The 18,352-nt window shown below is 40.8% G+C and overlaps 1 protein-coding gene and 1 pseudogene across 1 annotated transcript in view; one reads left to right on the top strand and one right to left on the bottom strand.

Moving 5' to 3' along the window:
* Positions 1-18,352, top strand: part of HPGDS (hematopoietic prostaglandin D synthase) — a 111,877-nt gene that overhangs the window by 33,815 nt on the left and 59,710 nt on the right. The window lies entirely within an intron of this gene.
* Positions 2,971-4,107, bottom strand: LOC118926752 (minor histocompatibility antigen H13-like; annotated as a pseudogene).

The raw sequence follows: 18,352 nt of genomic DNA, 5'->3' as shown, positions 1-18,352 counted from the left end.
TGGAAAATTTCCAGGGTAGTTCTTCATTCTTTTTCAAAAGTAGACTTACAGATAATGGCCTATTTTCAGTTGGCCATGAATTAGGTAATGGTTCCTCATTGCTCTGAGTTGAAAAATAGTCTGTATCTTTTAGTGTTCACTCGGAATTACATTTCATAAAATGACCTAAAACGGTTTTCAAATTTAAGTGTTGAACTAAGAAGAACTGAAACCATAATTTTAAGTTAAAAGGTTTTCATTTAGACATGTCCCATTTGAACTTATAGTTCCCTTTTGAAATTAGAAATCATTCATATCAGTGGTTTACAAAATTATTTGTATACCCACTAAAGGGTTTTTAATTCACTTACTGAACAAATACTTTTGAGCACCTTCTATGGACAGGTGCTAGTCTATGTTCTTGGGATACATCTGTAAACAAAATAAACCAAGATCTTGCCTTCAAGGAACTTACAGTATAGAAACAGACAGAAGGCATAATAACTGCATTCAATAGTATGTTAGAAGGTAAAATGTGTTATGGAACAAAGTAGAAGAAAAAAAGGGAAAACAGGAATGCAAGTCATGAGGAAAGGATTGGGCACTTGTAGTATTAATCAGATTTGAGCAGTATCTTAACAGAGGGGAGAAGTTGGCCAAGCAGGGGAAGAACATTCCAGACAAAGGGAACAGCCTCTACAAAGGCACTCATGTGGGAGCTTGCCCAGCATGTTCAAGGTGGCCAGTGTTTCTGGAGTATGGCAATGGATGTGGGGTTGGGAGTGCAGAGTCAAAGAGGAACTCAGAGAGGTAATGGGGGGCCAGATCCCGAGGGGACCGGGTGGCTGCTGGGAAGACTTTGGTTTTAACTCTGAGTGAGACAGAGGGAGAAGGCATTAGATGATTTTAAGCCAGGGAATAACATGATCTGAACTATATTTTTAAAGGCTCATTCTGGTTGTTTTGTTGAGAATAGACTGCCTGGAGGCAAGGGGAGAAGCGGGGACACCTCTAAGGAGGCTATTGCATAACGCAAGTGGGAAATGATGTTTCTCATGGTTTCCGAACAGGCTAGTGAGAAGTGGTCTGAGGATGGATTCTTTTGAAGGTGAGTCATAAGATTTCTAGATGCACTGGACATGCAACATGAGAGGGAAAAAGGAGCAAAGGGTGTCACAAGGCTTTTTTTTTTTGACTGAAGAAGAAAAGCAAATTTAATTCTTGGCTCAACTTTCTAAATACCATGATTACATTATGCTCTCCCCATTTTTGGCTAATATTATTTTCAGCTGATTCAGTTATTTTCTATGAAAAGTTTATGTAATGTAAATGATTTCTTTCATTTCACAGTTTTGGGTCTGCATCAAATTTTTCAGATAGTTCTGACACTGTATGGAGAGTATCCCTCTGCCCATGGCCACCCATTATTTTTATAAAGTCTAATTTTCCCAGATCAAATTATTGTGCTCTAAATTTTACTAAGATGATTCTTCCATTAATTTTTAGACTCTTTAACCATGTGCAGTTTTAGCTGTTGTTGGTTCTATTTTCTGTTCATAATTTCTATCAGTTAAAAATTATTAACTGATTAAAAGACAATTGTTTCTTGGTTAATCCATGTGAAATTTGAGGCAATGTTCCTTAATTACTGTTCTAAAATGAAGAAAAAGTCTTTGGTGTCAATATAGGTTTATATACAAAATGAGGATGGCGGCCTCTCCTGCAGGGTCGTCGAGATGAAACGAAGTGGCCAACCCCTCAGGTCATGGCCCAACAGAGGCTTTTCGAATACACCGGGTTCCCACACTCTGAGGTGGTGTTTGGGGGGACTGGGGCCCTCAAGCCTTCCGCAGATGTGGGTGGGGGGTGAGCTAGAACTGGGAGACCTAGTTGGCATGAGAACGCAGGGACCCCAGACCCTCGAGGTGACAGCCCCCGCCCCACCCCCACCCAGGCCCCTCAGGAAAGGAGAGGTCTGTCCTTCGAGGATGGGTGGACCCGCCACTATCTTGCCAAATCCAAGTCATTCAGGTTCCCTGGGCCTTTATTTTTCTCCGGACTAGACTAGAATCCTCTCAAGGTGACTAGAACTAGATTTTGTGGGTGAAGGGTAGGTGCCATTGAAGACAACACTAAACTCAGTCAAAAGACCAGAGTTCAAGTTCCAGCTGTGTGACTGTGGGCCAGCTGTCCGACTCATGCTGTGCCTGGCATGTCACAGACGTGGCTCACTTGATCCTTCCGGCCCCTACGAGAAGGGCTCGTGGCATCTCCATTTTATTGGAGAAGAAACTGATGCTCAGAGGACTGAGTATCTCACCCAAATGACAGAGCCAGGAGGGCTGGGCCTTGGCTCCAGGACTGTCTGTCCCCGAGCCCATGCTCCTGACTACCACCCTGTCCTCTGCCAGCGTGCCTAGAGGAACGATGCCGAAGTTGCCTTGGCTTCCAAGGCCTCTCATGAGCAGATCTGCTCCTTCTCTCTCTCTAGCACTTAGGGAAGATCCCAGCTGCGTCCTCACTGTGCACAGACCTTCTGCTCCTGGCCGGGCTTCTCCCGCCTTGGCACCCTTTCCAGGTTCCCTACCCTTCAAAGCTGAGTCAAGTTATGTTCCTTCCTCCTGAGAACTTTCCCTGGTCTGCTGGCCACCTTGTGGTCTATCAGTGGTTCTTAGCCTGAGGCTCAAGGGGCTAGATGCAAACAGGCTGAGATGCTTCTGAAGCCACACTAGGGGATGAACTTGGGGTGCAATCCCCATTTGGTAAGTAGGGCCAGGGATGGCAAATGTTTACAACACATGGAGAGCTGGCCTGTCATCTAAAACGGTACCCACAGCTTCACTCAAGGATCACTAGCCTAGATCCCTCATTCCCAATGAACTGACACAAGACTGTGGCAACCTGACAGGGTGGCAGTGGGAGGCAGATGGTTCTGGGTCCACCCAGACCTGGGTTTGAATCTTGGCTCTGCCGCTTATCTGTGTGATCCCAGCAAATTTCTTAACCTCTTTGAACTTCGGTTTCTAAATGTTACACGGGATTAGAAGCAAAAGCTAACCTTACAAGGTTACCTGGCAGGTTAAGTAGACAGTAATAGTAAGAGCAACAGTTAACAGCTATTGAACACATTTAGTGCCAGACACTGTGCTAAAAGCTTTCCACGTGACCCATGAGGAAGGTACTATTATTTTCCTCCACATTCAGGGGAGGAAATTGAAGCCAGAGAGATTAAATAACTTGCTCAAATTCACAGGGATATTAGGTGGCAGAGTCTGGTGGCCGAATTCCAGAGCTTGCCCACGTAACTTCTCACTACACTGCCTCTCTCTCATTATGAAGTCCGATCATGTGTGAAAAGCCTGGCTTAGTGCTTGGCACACAGCAGACTACAACACCTGGCAGGTGGCACTGGCATTACTCATTTCAGCACTGTGATAACTAATGTGACATTACTGTTCACAAATAAGTTTTTCAACAACGATGGTGGTGGGAAACATCCACCAGTCTTATCAGTTCTTGGAAGGAAATTGTGGCTCAGAGAGGTTATGGTTCCAGGTTACCCACGGTGTGACACAGGGGAAAGATTCCCTTGGGTTTTACAGCAGGATTCAAACCTGGCTCTGAATGATGCCAAAGGTCATGATCTCATCCAAGACCCTGTACTGGCTCCTGAGAAAGCCACTTCAAATGTTGCAGAGATGCCTTCTGACCTGATGGTGTGGGACAGGGCCAGGATTCCCAGCACGAAGAAATACATGGACAGCAAGAGGTTGATGTACTCCTGGGAGAATATTTTGAAAAAGAGGTAGAGCCCCAAGAGTGTGCAGCTGGCGATGATGGGCAACCAGGCGGCGTCCCAGCTGGTGATGGTCTCGGGCATGTCCGAGGCATTCTTGCCACGGGCACAGCGCACGGAGCACAGGGCGCCGAAGAAGATGGGCAGCAACGCCATGAGTAAGAGGCTGCCGTAGGCCAGCACGATGCCCTCGGGCATGGAAGGCGGCCATGTCATGCCGTTGGCTGGGCCACCTGCCTCGGCGCTGCCGTTATGCGGGTCGCTGAGGGCCGAGTCCATGGAGAGGCTGCTGCCCTCAGGATCCAACTCCAGCTCCGGCAGTTGCAATAGAGATGCAGCACAAGGCTTTTGATACAAATATATCTATATATAAAACATAAAATCTATAGATAAGCCTGAAGTTCAGGAGAGTGAGCTATGATGAAAATATACACTTGAGAGTCAAGGACTGAGCCGTGTTCTGGACCACCATTCTGAGGCAGGGGTGAAGGCGAAGATAAAACAAAGGAGACTTAAGGAAGAGAGACCAGGGAGGAAGGAGGAACACCAAGGGGAAGCATTTTTATATGAAAATGCATATCAAGGAGGAAAAGATGACTCAACCATATTAAATCCTGCTGATCGATCAAGTAAGAGGAAGCAGAACTGATCATTGGATTGAGGAGCTGTGAAAGTCATTAATAAACTTTATAACAAACTTTTGGTGAAATGATGGGTGAAAGCCTCACTGTGTAGCACTTACTGGATTAAGAAGAGAATGGGAGAAGAGGAATCAGGGAAAGCAAGTATAGAAAATTATTTTGAGTCTTATCAGAAATGACAGCAAAAAAAAAGGATAGTAGTTTTCAGAGTGAATGAGGTTAAAAGAGGGTATTATTAAGATTGGAAAATAACGGAATGTTTGGATACTTGTGGGAATTATTTGGTAGATGGTGAAAAATTGATGATGTAGGAAGGGATGGAGTTGAGTTCTCAGTTCTTGAGTAGGGAGAGAGAGGATGGGATCTATGCCCAAGTGCAGGAATTGGCTTGTTAACCGTAGCACAATAGTTATCTGTACCACCAACAGGGAAAGCAGAGTACATGCTTGTGTTGAGTGGTGGGTGGATAACTGTATTGGTGGGTGGTGGGTGAATATATGTGGTGGTGGGAGACTCTGGAAGCATTTCTATTATTGGAAATGACAAGATCTAGTCTGTGTAGTTAATGGCTGAGGTAGGGAGGCATTACAAAAAGTTAAAAAAAAAAACAGTGGAATTAGGCGACTGGATGAAATAAAGTGCTGTTACCTTTCCTCTGCACCACTGATGCTCTCTTTGCTTTGCTCTGATGGCACTCTCCCTCAGATGAAATATGTTTCTCTTGCCTGTAATTAGGGGAAAGAACAGAAATGATCATTAAACAAAGTGTTTGTCACTCTACTATGTCTACTTTATGATTACACCCAAATTAAGAACATTCCAACATGGTCCCCAACCCCATTTCTAACACCATGCACAGGAATATGTATGGATAGGACAGGGAAATCTGTAAAGTTCAATTTGTGAATTTTTTTGAATTTTTCCTGTATTTGGCACTGTCAGAGATTTTTACACCCTGGCACAAGGCACATAGTAAAATTCAGGATTGCTGAACTGTTCAAATCACTTTCACACAGCAAAAGGGAAGGTGAGGAAGGAATATTGGCATGGCTCCTTGAGGCTGATCTTTTTTAAAGAAAAGTGCATAGGAAAGGTGGGAATAAAGAAATCAAGTCCCTTAAAATGTGTTCACATACCCCATGAAAAGTCTACATGAGCCCTAGTTTGCAGACTACTAATATAGACATTTGAAAATTTAGAACAATCTGGTTAATTAACATTCTGTCTGGAGAAAACCTATCACAGCTCAACATATTCATTTTCAAATATTTTTATATACTTGCTGTACCATATGTTTGAAACTAGACAAATGTTTAGTTCAATTAAAGCAGAGAACAAATGAAAACAATTGGGAGCATTCCAGAAAGGAAGGAACATTCTTTTTCTAAAGGAGGAACTGTATTATCCTTTAGAAAACATTTCCATCTGGTGTCCATTCTTGAATTTTTATGACACTGTACGTCACTTGACTGCCTGGGACATTAGATCCAGGGATGGCAATAAACCCATCAATCAGAGCAGACAGACCCAAGGAAACCCACCCTGTGGTAGCGGTTAACAACACACAGATATAGCAGCACAGGGAAGCCTATATCCAGGGGTTTCAACAATCTTCAAATATAGTTCGAGCAAACACCAACAAGAACAAAGCACAAACTGAAGGACCTGAATATCCCAACAGGTTGATGGAGACTATGACGAAGAATGAAGCAACACTATTTAGAATCTGAGTCATGTGGACAATCACTCTCAGGGATACGTGGGCAACTGAGCCTTCAGTCAACAAAACCAACAATCTGTAACCTGAATGAGAATTTACCTATGTAGCTATTACCAGGATATGTTGTTCTGTAGAAGGAAAGTATGATAACTCTCACTGATAAATAGGGAATGTCTAGTGGAGACTCTTTGCTTCAATTAAAATGGAGATGTCTGGACATCCCAGGACCTCTCTCAGCCAAACTAACTCTTCTTTGGCTGTGCTCGGGGATGGGTCTAATGCACATGGCATTTGAAAATATGGTGGCAAGAGCCACCATAGGTTCAGCCACACTTTGACATTTTATGACTTTTAAGAGCATCTACATAAATCAGAAAAATATTAATACATGTATTTGCAAGATATTTTATTTATTCTGAATAAAGTTAGTGTTTAATGTGCATATAGACTCCTTACTTCATTTCAAAACCTCCTATGGTCATGTGGGCTAGAGATTAAAAGCCATTGTTCTAATTTAATCACTTTTCACCTTCTTGAATTATCTTGCTTCAAGGAAGCCCCATTCTCCAGTGGTCACTCCTGAAGGATGTCACCTATATTCATGATTCTAACGCTAGAGTTCCTGGGAGAATTACAGAGGAAACCATCTCTACATATCCTGAAATGTGGTAGTGAGCATGGGGGCTCCTTATACACCAGATCTGGGGTTTTCATTTCAGAAAAAAGACAGTATGAAATTTATGAAAACAGACCTCTATGAAATGCTCAAGGATCTGTGTATTAAAAAGTGTTTTGTCAAGAGTTCCAAAGAAAATTACAAAGGTTACTCTGATACTGGGAGCACTTCAAAAAATTAGAACATAAATTGGTTTGAATGGCATGATATATAAAAACAGGATTCTTCAGTTAAAGCTATAGTCTCATAAAAGTGTTTTCTGTTATAGAAAAGAGTAAAGGTTATGAATAAAGTACTGAGCAGAAAAATGATTACCAGCATTTTCTCATCTTAAAGCACCACCAGAGAGCTATAAAAATTTCTTTTGTGCTTTCCCAAACATTGTTAAGAATGTTTGTGATTGCAACAATTCATTTCCAAATACTTCTATGTATTTTTTTTGCCATATGTTTGAAACTAGGCTTCTAATCATCACCCTGGATCCACCAGTGTGCTTACAACTGTGCTTATTTCCAAAGGAAACTTGGAGAAATAGAAGAAAAATAACAATAAATGAAATGAATACATGTGGTTTTCAAATGTAGACAGATTTAATATATATTGAAGTCCTGGTTTATTCTCCCTTTCTTAAAACATTCTTCAGAATAATTTTAATTGTAAAAATTAAATAAAGAACATCTAATCCTGTGTATCAGCACTAAGACATGTATGGCAGTCCACAAAGCATTTAAACCTAATTTACAAATAGTGCTTACACAGGGAAACCTGCCCTGGAGTGCTGAGGACAGAGATCCTCATTTCCTTCCAGCTGTGGAGACCGCTCCCCTCTCTCCCTCCATCCCACTTCCTGCCCTTCCACTAGCCCAGAATCTTCACACTCCTCACAGTACGACTTCAGTGCAGTCTATGGTAGGAGGTGGGAGAGGGCAAGGCAAGAAGGGAAGCCACCCTCTAACAGTTCTTCTGTCCTCCTCCCTATTTCATGGGACTGTCTTCCCTGCAGGGTCTCCAGCCCTAGCCCAGGATCTCCTGCCTTATCCAGTCTCCGTCTTATCCTGTACTCTAACTCCAATGATGAAAGGCTTGGATGGGTTTCCTTTCTGGAAAGGGAAATGCTTGAGGAACAATTTTGAATTCTCATTTGAAATACAGATGATCCTACTTCAATTCATTATGAACAGTACCTAATAGGCCAATACTGTCACTGAAGGTGGACTTGTATTTCCTTACAGAGTGTAAGAAGTAAAAGAAAATAAATAAGAGGCAGAGAAGAGAGTGTGTTTTACCAAAAAAAAAAGGATCATGATTATTAACAGTTGTAGATAGGTTGGAATGGTGACTTCAGATAAATAAGGAAGAGTCAGGTTCATTTGTAATTTCCTTCCTTCCTTACTGCATCAACAAAGATTAATATAGATCTACTGTATACCAGGCACTGTACTCTACTGTAGGTTTACAAAGTTCAAAAAGAAAGAATCATTCTATATTGGTCGAGACAAAATTTTCAATAGCTTAATGCAAGAATGATTTATTTCTTCCTCATGTGAAAGTCTCACTAAGTGTTTTGGAAGTGCTGATTCAGAGCTCCTGGTCTCCATGGGCCCCACCCCTGCACACTCCCTGCATTTGGTAGGCTCCTAACAAACAGAGCAAGGGAGAAGAGGATCACACAGGATGTTCTGTGCCAGGCCTGGAAGTCATCTACTCTTCCACTAGCCAGAATCCAGTTGTGTAGCCCTACTGTGAATGCAAGGAAAGCTGGGAATGATAAGCTCCCCATATGCACTAGAAGAGGAAGTGAGATTGCCAGGCCATCTGCACATGGCTGCCCTCAGGGAATTTACAATGACATAATCATAAAACAATACAAAGAACAGTTCCTGGCACCTAGTATTGCTTTCTGTAATTATTCGTCAGATGAAAGTCAAAGAGGAATTAGAGAATAGGTTGAGAGTAGATGTGATGGGAAAAATAGTGGGAATAGTGTAAAAGAAGTTCAGTTTTCAGTGTTTTTCAGTGGGGGCCTCTTAGAAATTTGGATTAGACAATTTCTTAATGTCTTAACTCCCCTTCATATGATAGAAAATTAACTCCAAGGTGCTATAATAGTGACACTTACATTGCACTTACTATGTCCCAGGCATATTGCTATGAATGCTTTCTATGTATTTAACTCAGGCAATTTTCACAACAGTTTTATGAGATAAATATTATCATTCCCACAATAATAAGAAAACTGAGGCACAGAGAAGTAACTTGCCAGTCACAGTCACTGTGACCATGGAAACACGGCCCTACATTTCCAAGCGCCGCATAAGCACACCTTGGTGGGCAATAGCTGAATACAACTGCACTCTCACCTGGCTTCCATTATTGCAGCTGAGAACTCAGTTGACCTGTATTTTAAGGTAAACTGGCTAATTTTCATATCTTGCCTATGGTGTTTGGAAATGTCACTGAAGTGTGATAAAGGAGTATATTTCTTTTCATATTTTCTTCATTGGTCTTCTGAATCCTGAGGATTGATATCTTTTATCATTTCTGGGAATTTTTCAGCCATTATCTCTTTAAATTTCTCCTATTCTCTATATCTCATTATCTCCTAAAATTCTCCTATTCTCTATATTTTCACTATGTGAACTTCCATTAAATGTGTATAGGGCTTTCCCCTCCAGATTCTATATTCCTGATCCTTTTCTTTCGTATCCTGTGTCTCTAGTTTACAGATTTGTAATTTCTTTCTTTTTTTTTTTTAACTAAAAATATTTTTATGTTAATTGCAATTAAAGCGAACTCCACAAGATGAAAAGTTACCAAACACAAGTTAATCTGGGTGGAAATGAACCTTTCAGCACATAGTAGCTCTCAAATATCTGCTTCAGAATCCTCAATCAGGGAGGAATACCCCAAAGAGGTATTGAGATAGATGTTTCGAATCAGTACATGCAGTTCTTAAGTAGCAACAGACACAAACAGGGTGGCATACCATGCTCAAATTGGGCCTGCTATTTGTCTAGAGGCAATCAAAATAGGCCTGCCCTGATGAGAATGTCCTGAACCCAGTGATGGCAAAAGCAATCTTAGTGATTTTTTTTTTCAAGATTCATTTTTTTTTTAATAGATAATTATTTTTTATTGAAGGGTAGTTGACACACAGAATTACATTACATTAGTTTCAGGTGTACAACATAGTGATTCAACATTTATATACATGATAATTCTAGGTACCAGCTATCACCATACCAAGTTGTTACAATATTTTGACTATATTCCTTATGCTATACATTACATCCCGGTTACTTATTTATTTTACAATTGGAAGTGTGTACTTTTGTTTTGTTTTGTTTTTTGTTTGTGAGGGCATCTCTCATATTTATTGATCAAATGGTTGTTAACAACAATAAAATTCTGTATAGGGGAGTCAATGCTCAATGCACAATCATTAATCCACCCCAAGCCTAATTTTCGTCAGTCTCCAATCTTCTGAGGCATAACAAACAAGTTCTTACATGGAGAACAAATTCTTACATACTGAATAAGTTACATAGTGAACAGTACAAGGGCAGTCATCACAGAAACTTTCGGTTTTGCTCATGCATTATGAACTATAAACAGTCACTTCCAATATGAATACTCATTTGGTTTTTATACTTGATTTATATGTGGATACCACATTTCTCTCTTTAGTATTATGATTTTTAATAAAATGCTGAAGTGGTAGGTAGATACAAGATAAAGGTAGAAAACAGAGTTTAGTGTTGTAAGAGAGCACATGTAGATGATCAGGTGTGTGCCTGTAGACTATGTGTTAATCCAAGCTAGACCAGGGCAATAAAACATCCACGTATGCAGAAGATTTCTCTCAGAACGGGGGGGTGAGGTTCTAAGCCTCACCTCTGTTGATCCCCAATTTCTCACCTGATGGCCCCCCTGCGACTGTGCCTGTCTTAGGTTGTTCCTCCCTTGAGGAATCTTACCCGTCTCTGGCTAACCAGTCATCTTCTGGGGCCATACAGGGAAATGTGAAGTTGGTAAGTGAGAGAGAAGCCTTATTGTTTGAAAAAGTTAGCTTTTTACTTCTTTGCATATTTATGCCCTGTGGCTTCTATGCCCAGCATTTGTCTTGAGGTATCTTTACCACTTGGAAGAATTATGATACTCGGTAAATTTGATATGAGGCACGAATTCTATTTAAGGGTTGTAATTAGGAAGGAAGAAGAAAAGCTATAGAAGTAGCAGGCGGAAGAAAACATGGGAAGATTGATTATTTCTTTGATATATCTTCTTGTAGAGTAACTTCAGCATGTATAGGTTTTAAGCTACTACTTAAATTGCACACACACATTAACATAATAGGAGTATAGTTACATAACCAAAGCATATCTGTAATTACCAGCCATCTGCAGTGAAACCAAGAAAACCAGTTAGGCACCTTAGGCATTTGTGAAAACTTATCTATGATATGGTGGATATTGTCCAACTGAACTTGAACAGTCTGAGAGAAATCAGACAAATTAAAACAACCCATTCCTGGGGACTGTTCACATGCCATATGTTCTTTTAACAATAAATAGTTTGTAGTTGTAAGACTTTGGAGCGCTACAATTTGCACTTCTCCAAATTCTTGGTTGAGTTCCAACAGTATAGATCCAGTCCAATTTTGTTGTTTTACTGTATGCACAGGCCAGCTTAGATATCTCCTTCCTCATTCCCATGGCAAGTCCAGGAACTGGTGGGATGAGTGCATCTACAGCTGTAGCAGTGTGTGGATCTTTGTTGGGGTTTTTTGATGATCATCTTCTGGCATGAGTCTTCCAGAGAGTGCTGATGTTGGAAATTCTTTTTCATATCGTATCTTAGTTCATTTTCGGGGTAGCCCAATTAGGCTTTGATCCTCTATATAAACAAAAACAGACCCTTTGCCTACACTTTTATATGCCCTTTATACCCTTGTGTAGAACTCATTGGAGGTTACCACACAGGAACTGCCTTGTTTTTTTTTTGTCACTAATCTACACTTACATGACGAATATTATGTTTCCTAGGCTCTCCCCTATACCAGGTCCCCCCTGTAAACCCCTTTACAGTCACTGTCCATCAGCATAGCAAAATGTTGTAGAATTACTACTTGCCTTCTCTGTGTTGTACAGCCCTCCCTTTTCTCCCACCCCCCCATGCATGCTAATCTTAATACCCCCCTACTTCTTCACCCCTCTTATCCCTCCCTACCCACCCTTCTTCCCCAGTCCCTTTCCCTTTGGTACCTGTTAGTCCATTCTTGAGTTCTGTGATTCTGCTGCTGTTTTATTCCTTCAGTTTTTCCTTTGTTCTTATATCCCACAGACGAGTGAAGTCATTTGGTATTTCTCTTTCTCCGTTTGGCTTGTTTCACTGAGCATAATACCCTCCAGCTCCATCCATTTTGCTGCAAATGGTAGGATTTGCCCTTTTCTTATGGCTGAGTACTATTCTATTGTGTATATGTACCACATCTTCTTTATCCATTCATCTATCGATGGACATTTAGGTTGCTTCCAATTCTTGGCTATTGTAAATAGTGCTGCGATAAACATAGGGGTGCACTGATCTTTCTCATACTTGATTGCTGCATTCTTAGGGTAAATTCCTAGGAGTGCAATTCCTGGGTCAAATGGCAAGTCTGTTTTGAGCATTTTGATGTACCTCCATACTGCTTTCCACAATGGTTGAACTAACTTATATTCCCACCAGCAGTGTAGGAGGGTTCCCCTTTCTCCACAGCCTCACCAACATTTGTTGTTGTTTGTCTTTTGGATGGCGGCCATCCTTACTGGTGTGAGGTGATACCTCATTGTAGTTTTAATTTGCATTTATCTGATAATTAGCGATGTGGAGCATCTTTTCATGTGTCTGTTGGTCATCTGTATTTCTTTTTTGGAGAACCATCTGTTCAGTTCCTCTGCCCATTTTTAAATTGGGTTATTTGTTTTTTGTTTGTTGAGGCATGTGAGCTCTTTATATATTCTGATGTCAAGCTTTTATCAGATGTGTCATTTTCAAATATATTCTCCCATACTGTAGGCTTCCTTTTTGTTCTATTGATGGTGTCTTTTGCTGTACGGAAGCTTTTCAGCTTAATATAGTCCCACTTATTCATTTTTGCTGTTGTTTTCCTTACCCGGGGAGATATGTTCAAGAAGAGGTCACTCATGTTTATGTCTAAGAGGTTTTTGCCTATGTTTTCTTCCATGAGTTTAATGGTTTCATGACTTACATTCAGGTCTTTGATCCATTTTGAGTTTACTTTTGTATATGGGGTTAGACAATGGTCCAGTTTCATTCTCCTACATGTAGCTGTCCAGTTTTGCCAGCATCATCTGTTGAAGAGACTGTCATTTCACCATTGTATGTCCATGGCTCCTTTATCAAATATTAATTGACCATATATGTCTGGGTTAATGTCTGGATTCTCTAGTCTGTTCCATTGGTCTGTGGCTCTGCTCTTGTGCCAGTACCAAATTGTCTTGATTACTATGGCTTTATAGTAGAGCTTGAAACTGGGGAGTGAGATTCCCCCTACTTTATTCTTCTTTCTCAGGATTGCTTTGGCTATTCAGGGTCTTTGGTGTTTCCATATGAATTTTTGAATTATTTGTTGCAGTTCATTGAAGAATGTTGCTGGTAGTTTCATAGGGATTGCATCAAATCTGTATATTGCTTTGGGCAGGATGGCCATTTTGACGATATTAATTCTTCCTAGCCACGAGCATGGGATGAGTTTCCATCTGTTAGTGTCCCCTTTAATTTCTCTTAAGACTGACTTGTAGTTTTTAGAGTATAAGTCTTTCACTTCTTTGGTTAGGTTTATTCCTAGGTATTTTATTTTTTTTGATGCAATTGTGAATGGAGTTGTTTTCCTGATTTCTCTTTCTGTTGGTTCATTGTTAGTGTATAGGAAAGCCACAGATTTCTGTGTATTGATTTTGTATCCTGCAACGTTGCTGTATTCCGATATCAGTTCTAGTAGGTTTGGGGTGGAGTCTTTAGGGTTTTTTATGTACAGTATCATGTTATCTGCAAATAGTGACAGTTTAACTTCTTCTTTACCAGTCTGCATTCCTTGTATTTTTTTGTTTTGTCTGATTGCCATGGCTAGGACCTCCAGTACTATGTTAAATAACAGTGAGGAGAGTGGGCATCCCTGTCTAGTTCCCAATCTCAGAGGAAATGCTTTCAGCTTCTCGCTGTTCAATATAATGTTGGCTGTGGGTTTATCATAGATGGCCTTTATTATGTTGAGGTACTTGCCCTCTATTCCCATTTTGCTGAGAGTTTTTATCATGAATGGATGTTGAAGTTTGTCAAATGCTTTTTCAGCATCCATGGAGATGATCATGTGGTTTTTGTCTTTCTTTTTGTTGATGTGGTGGATGATGTTGATGGACTTTCGAATGTTGTACCATCCTTGCATCCCTGGGATGAATCCCACTTGTTCATGGTGTATGATCCTTTTGATGTATTTTTGAATTTGGTTTGCTAATATTTTGTTGAGTATTTTTGCATCTACGTTCATCAGGGATATTGGTCTGTAGTTTTCTTTTTTGGTGGGGTCTTTGCCTGGTTTTGGTATTAGGGTGATGTTAGCTTCATAGAATGAGTTTGGGAGTATCCCCTCCTCCTCTATTTTTTGGAAAACTTTAAGGAGGATGGGTATTATGTCTTCCCTGTATGTCTGATAAAATTCCGAGGTAAATCCATCTCGCCCAGGGATTTTGTTCTTTGGTAGTTTTTTGATTACTGCTTCAATTTTGTTGCTGGTAATTGGTCTGTTTAGATTTTCTGTTTCTTTCTGGGTCAGTCTTGGAAGGTTGTATTTTTCTAGGAAGTTGTCCATTTTTCTTAGGTTTCCCAGCTTGTTAGCATATAGGTTTTCATAGTATTCTCTAATAATTCTTTGTATTTCTGTGGGGTCCGTCGTGATTTTTCCTTTCTCGTTTCTGATACTGTTGATTGTGTTGACTCTCTTTTCTTCTTAATAAGTCTGGCTAGAGGCTTATCTATTTTGTTTATTTTCTCAAAGAACCAGCTCTCGGTTTCATTGATTTTTGCTATTGTTTTATTCTTCTCAGTTTTATTTATTTCTTCTCAGATCTTTTTTATGTCCCTCCTTCTGCTGACCTTAGGCCTCATTTGTTCTTCTTTTTCCAATTTCGGTAATTGTGACATTAGACCCTTCATTTGGGATTGCTCTTCCTTTTTTAAATATGCTTGGATTGCTATATACTTTCCTCTTAAGACTGCTTTTGCTGTGTCCCACAGAAGTTGGGGCTTAGTGTTGTTGTTGTCATTTGTTTCCATATATTGCTGGATCTCCAGTTTGATTTGGTCATTGTTCCATTGATTATTTAGGAGTGTGTTGTTAAGCCTCCATGTGTTTGGTAGCCTCTTTGCTTTCTCTGTACAGTTTATTTCTAGTTTTGTGCCTTTGTGGTCTGAAAAGTTGACTGGTAGGATTTCAATCTTTTGGAATTTTCTGAGGCTTTTTTTATGGCCTAGTTTGTGGTCTATTCTGGAGAATGTTCCATGTGCACTTGAGAAGAATGTATATCCTGTTGCTTTTGGATGTAGAGTTCTATAGATGTCTATTAGGTCCATCTGCTCTACTGTGTTGTTCAGTGCTTCCATGTCCTTACTTATTTTCTGCCTGGTGGATCTATCCTTTGGGGTGAGTGGTGTGTTGAAGTCTCCTAGAATGAACGCATTGCAGTCTATTTCCTCCTTTAGTTCTGTTAGTATTTGTTTCACATATGCTGGGGCTCCTGTGTTTGGTGCATATATATTTAGAATGGTTTTATCCTCTTGTTGGACTGAGCCCTTTATCATTATGTAGTGTCCTTCTTTATCTCTTGTTACTTTCTTTGATTTGAAGTCTATTTTATCTGATATTAGTACTGCAACCCCTGCTTTCTTCTCGCTGTTGTTTGCTTGAAATATGTTTTTCCATCCCTTGTCTTTTAGTCTGTACCTCTCTTTGGGTTTGAGGTGAGTTTCTTGTAAGCAGCATATAGATGGGTCTTGCTTTTTTATCCATTCTATTACTCTGTGTCTTTTGATTGGTGCATTCAGCCCATTAACATTTATGGTGACTATTGAAAGATATGTACTTATTGCCATTGCAGGCTTTAAATTCGTGGTTACCAAAGGTTCAAGTTTAGCCTCTTTAGTATCTTACTGCCTAACTTAGCTCGCTTATTGAGCTGTTATATACACTGTCTGCAGATTCTTTTCTTCTCTCCCTTCTTATTCTCCTCCTCCATTCTTCATATGTTGGGTGTTTTGTGCTGTGCTCTTTCTAGGAGTGCTCCCATCTAGAGCAGTCCCTGTAAGATGTTCTGTAGAGGTGGTTTGTGGGAAGCAAATTCCCTCAGCTTTTGTTTGTCTGGGAATTGTTTAATCCCACCGTCATATTTGAATGATAGTTGTGCTGGATACAGTATCCTTGGTTCAAGGCCCTTCTGTTTCATTGCATTAAGTATATCATGCCATTCTCTTCTGGCCTGTAGGGTTTCTGTCGAGAAGTCTGATGTTACCCTGATGGGTTTTCCTTTATAGGTGACCTTTTTCTCTCTAGCTGCCTTTAAAACTCTTTCCTTGTCCTTGATCTTTGCCATTTTAATTATTATGTGTCTTGGTGTTGTCCTCCTTGGATCCTTTCTGTTGGGAGTTCTGTGTATTTCCGTGGTCTGTTCGATTATTTCCTCCCCCAGTTTGGGGAAGTTTTCAGCAATTATTTCTTCTAAGATACTTTCCATCTCTTTTCCTCTCTCTTCTTCTTCTGGAACCCCTATAATACGGATATTGTTCCTTTTAGATTGGTCACACATTTCTCTTAATATTGTCTCATTCCTGGAGATCCTTTTATCTCTCTCTATGTCAGCTTCTATGCATTCCTGTTCTTTGGTTTCAATTCCATCAATGGCCTCTTGCATCCTATCCATTCTGCTTATAAACCCTTCCAGAGTTTGTTTCATTTCTGTGATCTCCTTTTTGGCATCTGTGATCTCCCTCCGGACTTCATCCCATTTCTCTTGCATATTTCTCTGCATCTCTGTCAGCGTGTTTATGATTCTTAGTTTGAATTCTTTTTCAGGAAGACTATTTAGGTCTGTCTCCTTCTTTGGCGTTGTCTCTGTGATCTTTGTCTGCCTGTAGCTTTGCCTTTTCATGGTGATAGGAATAGTTTGCAGAGCTGGGACAAGTGACGGCTGGAAGAACTTCCCTTCTTGTTGGTTTGTGGCCCTCCTCTCCTGGGAGAACAGCGACCTCTAGTGGCTTGTGCTGCGCAGCTGTGCGCAGACAGGGTTTCTGCTTCCTGCCCGGCTGCTATGGAGTTTATCTCCGCTGTTGCTGTGGGCGTGGCCTGGCTCGGGCTGCTGCTCCAAAATGGTGGAGTCGCGTTGGAGCAGGAGCTGCTGGGAGGCTATTTATCTCCGTAAGGGGCCTCCCTGCTCCCTGCAGCCCAGGGGTTAGGGTGCCCAGAGATCCCTGGATTCCCTACCTCTGGATTGTGTCCTGCCATGTCCCTTTAAGACTTCCAAAAAGCACCCGCCAAAACAAAACAACAACCACCAAAAAAAAAAAAAAAGTTTTTAATTAAAAAAAAAAAAAAAAAGGGGGTGGCTGCTCGTTTTTCTTTATTCTCTGGCGCCAGCCTCAGGCATCTGTTCACCGGTCTTGCTGCCCTGTTTCCCTAGTATTGGGGTCCCTATTCCTTTAAGACTTCCAAAAAGCGCTCGCCAAAACAAAACATAAAAAAAAAAAAATTGGTTGCTCACTTTTCTTATGTCCTCCGGCGCCCGGACTCCGGTGCCCGCTCACTGTTCTTGCTGCCCTGATTCCCTAGTATCCAGGGCCCTCTGTGCACGCACTGTGTCTGCACTCTGGCCCGGATGGCTGGGGCTGGGTGTTCGGCAGTCCTGGGCTCCGTCTCCCTCCCGCTCTGCCTATTCTTCTCCCTCCGGGAGTTGGGGGGATGGTCGCTCGGTTCCCGCCAGGCCAGGGCTTGTATCTTACACCCTTCACGAGGCACTGGGTTCTCTCAGGTGCAGATGTGGTCTGGATATTGTCCTGTGTCCTCTGGTCTTTATTCTAGGAAGAGTTGTCTTTGTTATATTTTCATAGATATATGTGGTTTTGGGAGTAGATTTCCGCTGCTCTACTCATGCCACCATCTTCTGATCCCTCCATATTTGTAATTTCTTTAGCTCTACTATATTCTACTTTACTAATGATCTTTCCAGAAGTTCCCAGTCTGCTATGTAGCCAAATATTTGAGTTTCTAATGTCAATCTTCTATTTTTCATTTTTTGAAATGTATTTTGGTACTTCTTACAAATTTGCTTGATCAATTTTGATGACCATTTGCTCATACTTTCAGTGAATTATTTCCTATCTTTAAATATACTTATTTCAAATTCTTATCACTTCTACTATCTGGTTCTGTTGACTCTCAGTCATGGTACCTTGTTATCATGTATATTGACTAATTTTTTTATTGTAAG

This window comes from Manis pentadactyla, chromosome 5, assembly GCF_030020395.1.
Source record: "Manis pentadactyla isolate mManPen7 chromosome 5, mManPen7.hap1, whole genome shotgun sequence".
NCBI lineage: Eukaryota > Metazoa > Chordata > Mammalia > Pholidota > Manidae > Manis > Manis pentadactyla.
The sequence above is the reverse complement of the archived record's forward strand: the minus strand, read 5'-3'. Positions and strand labels throughout refer to the sequence as shown.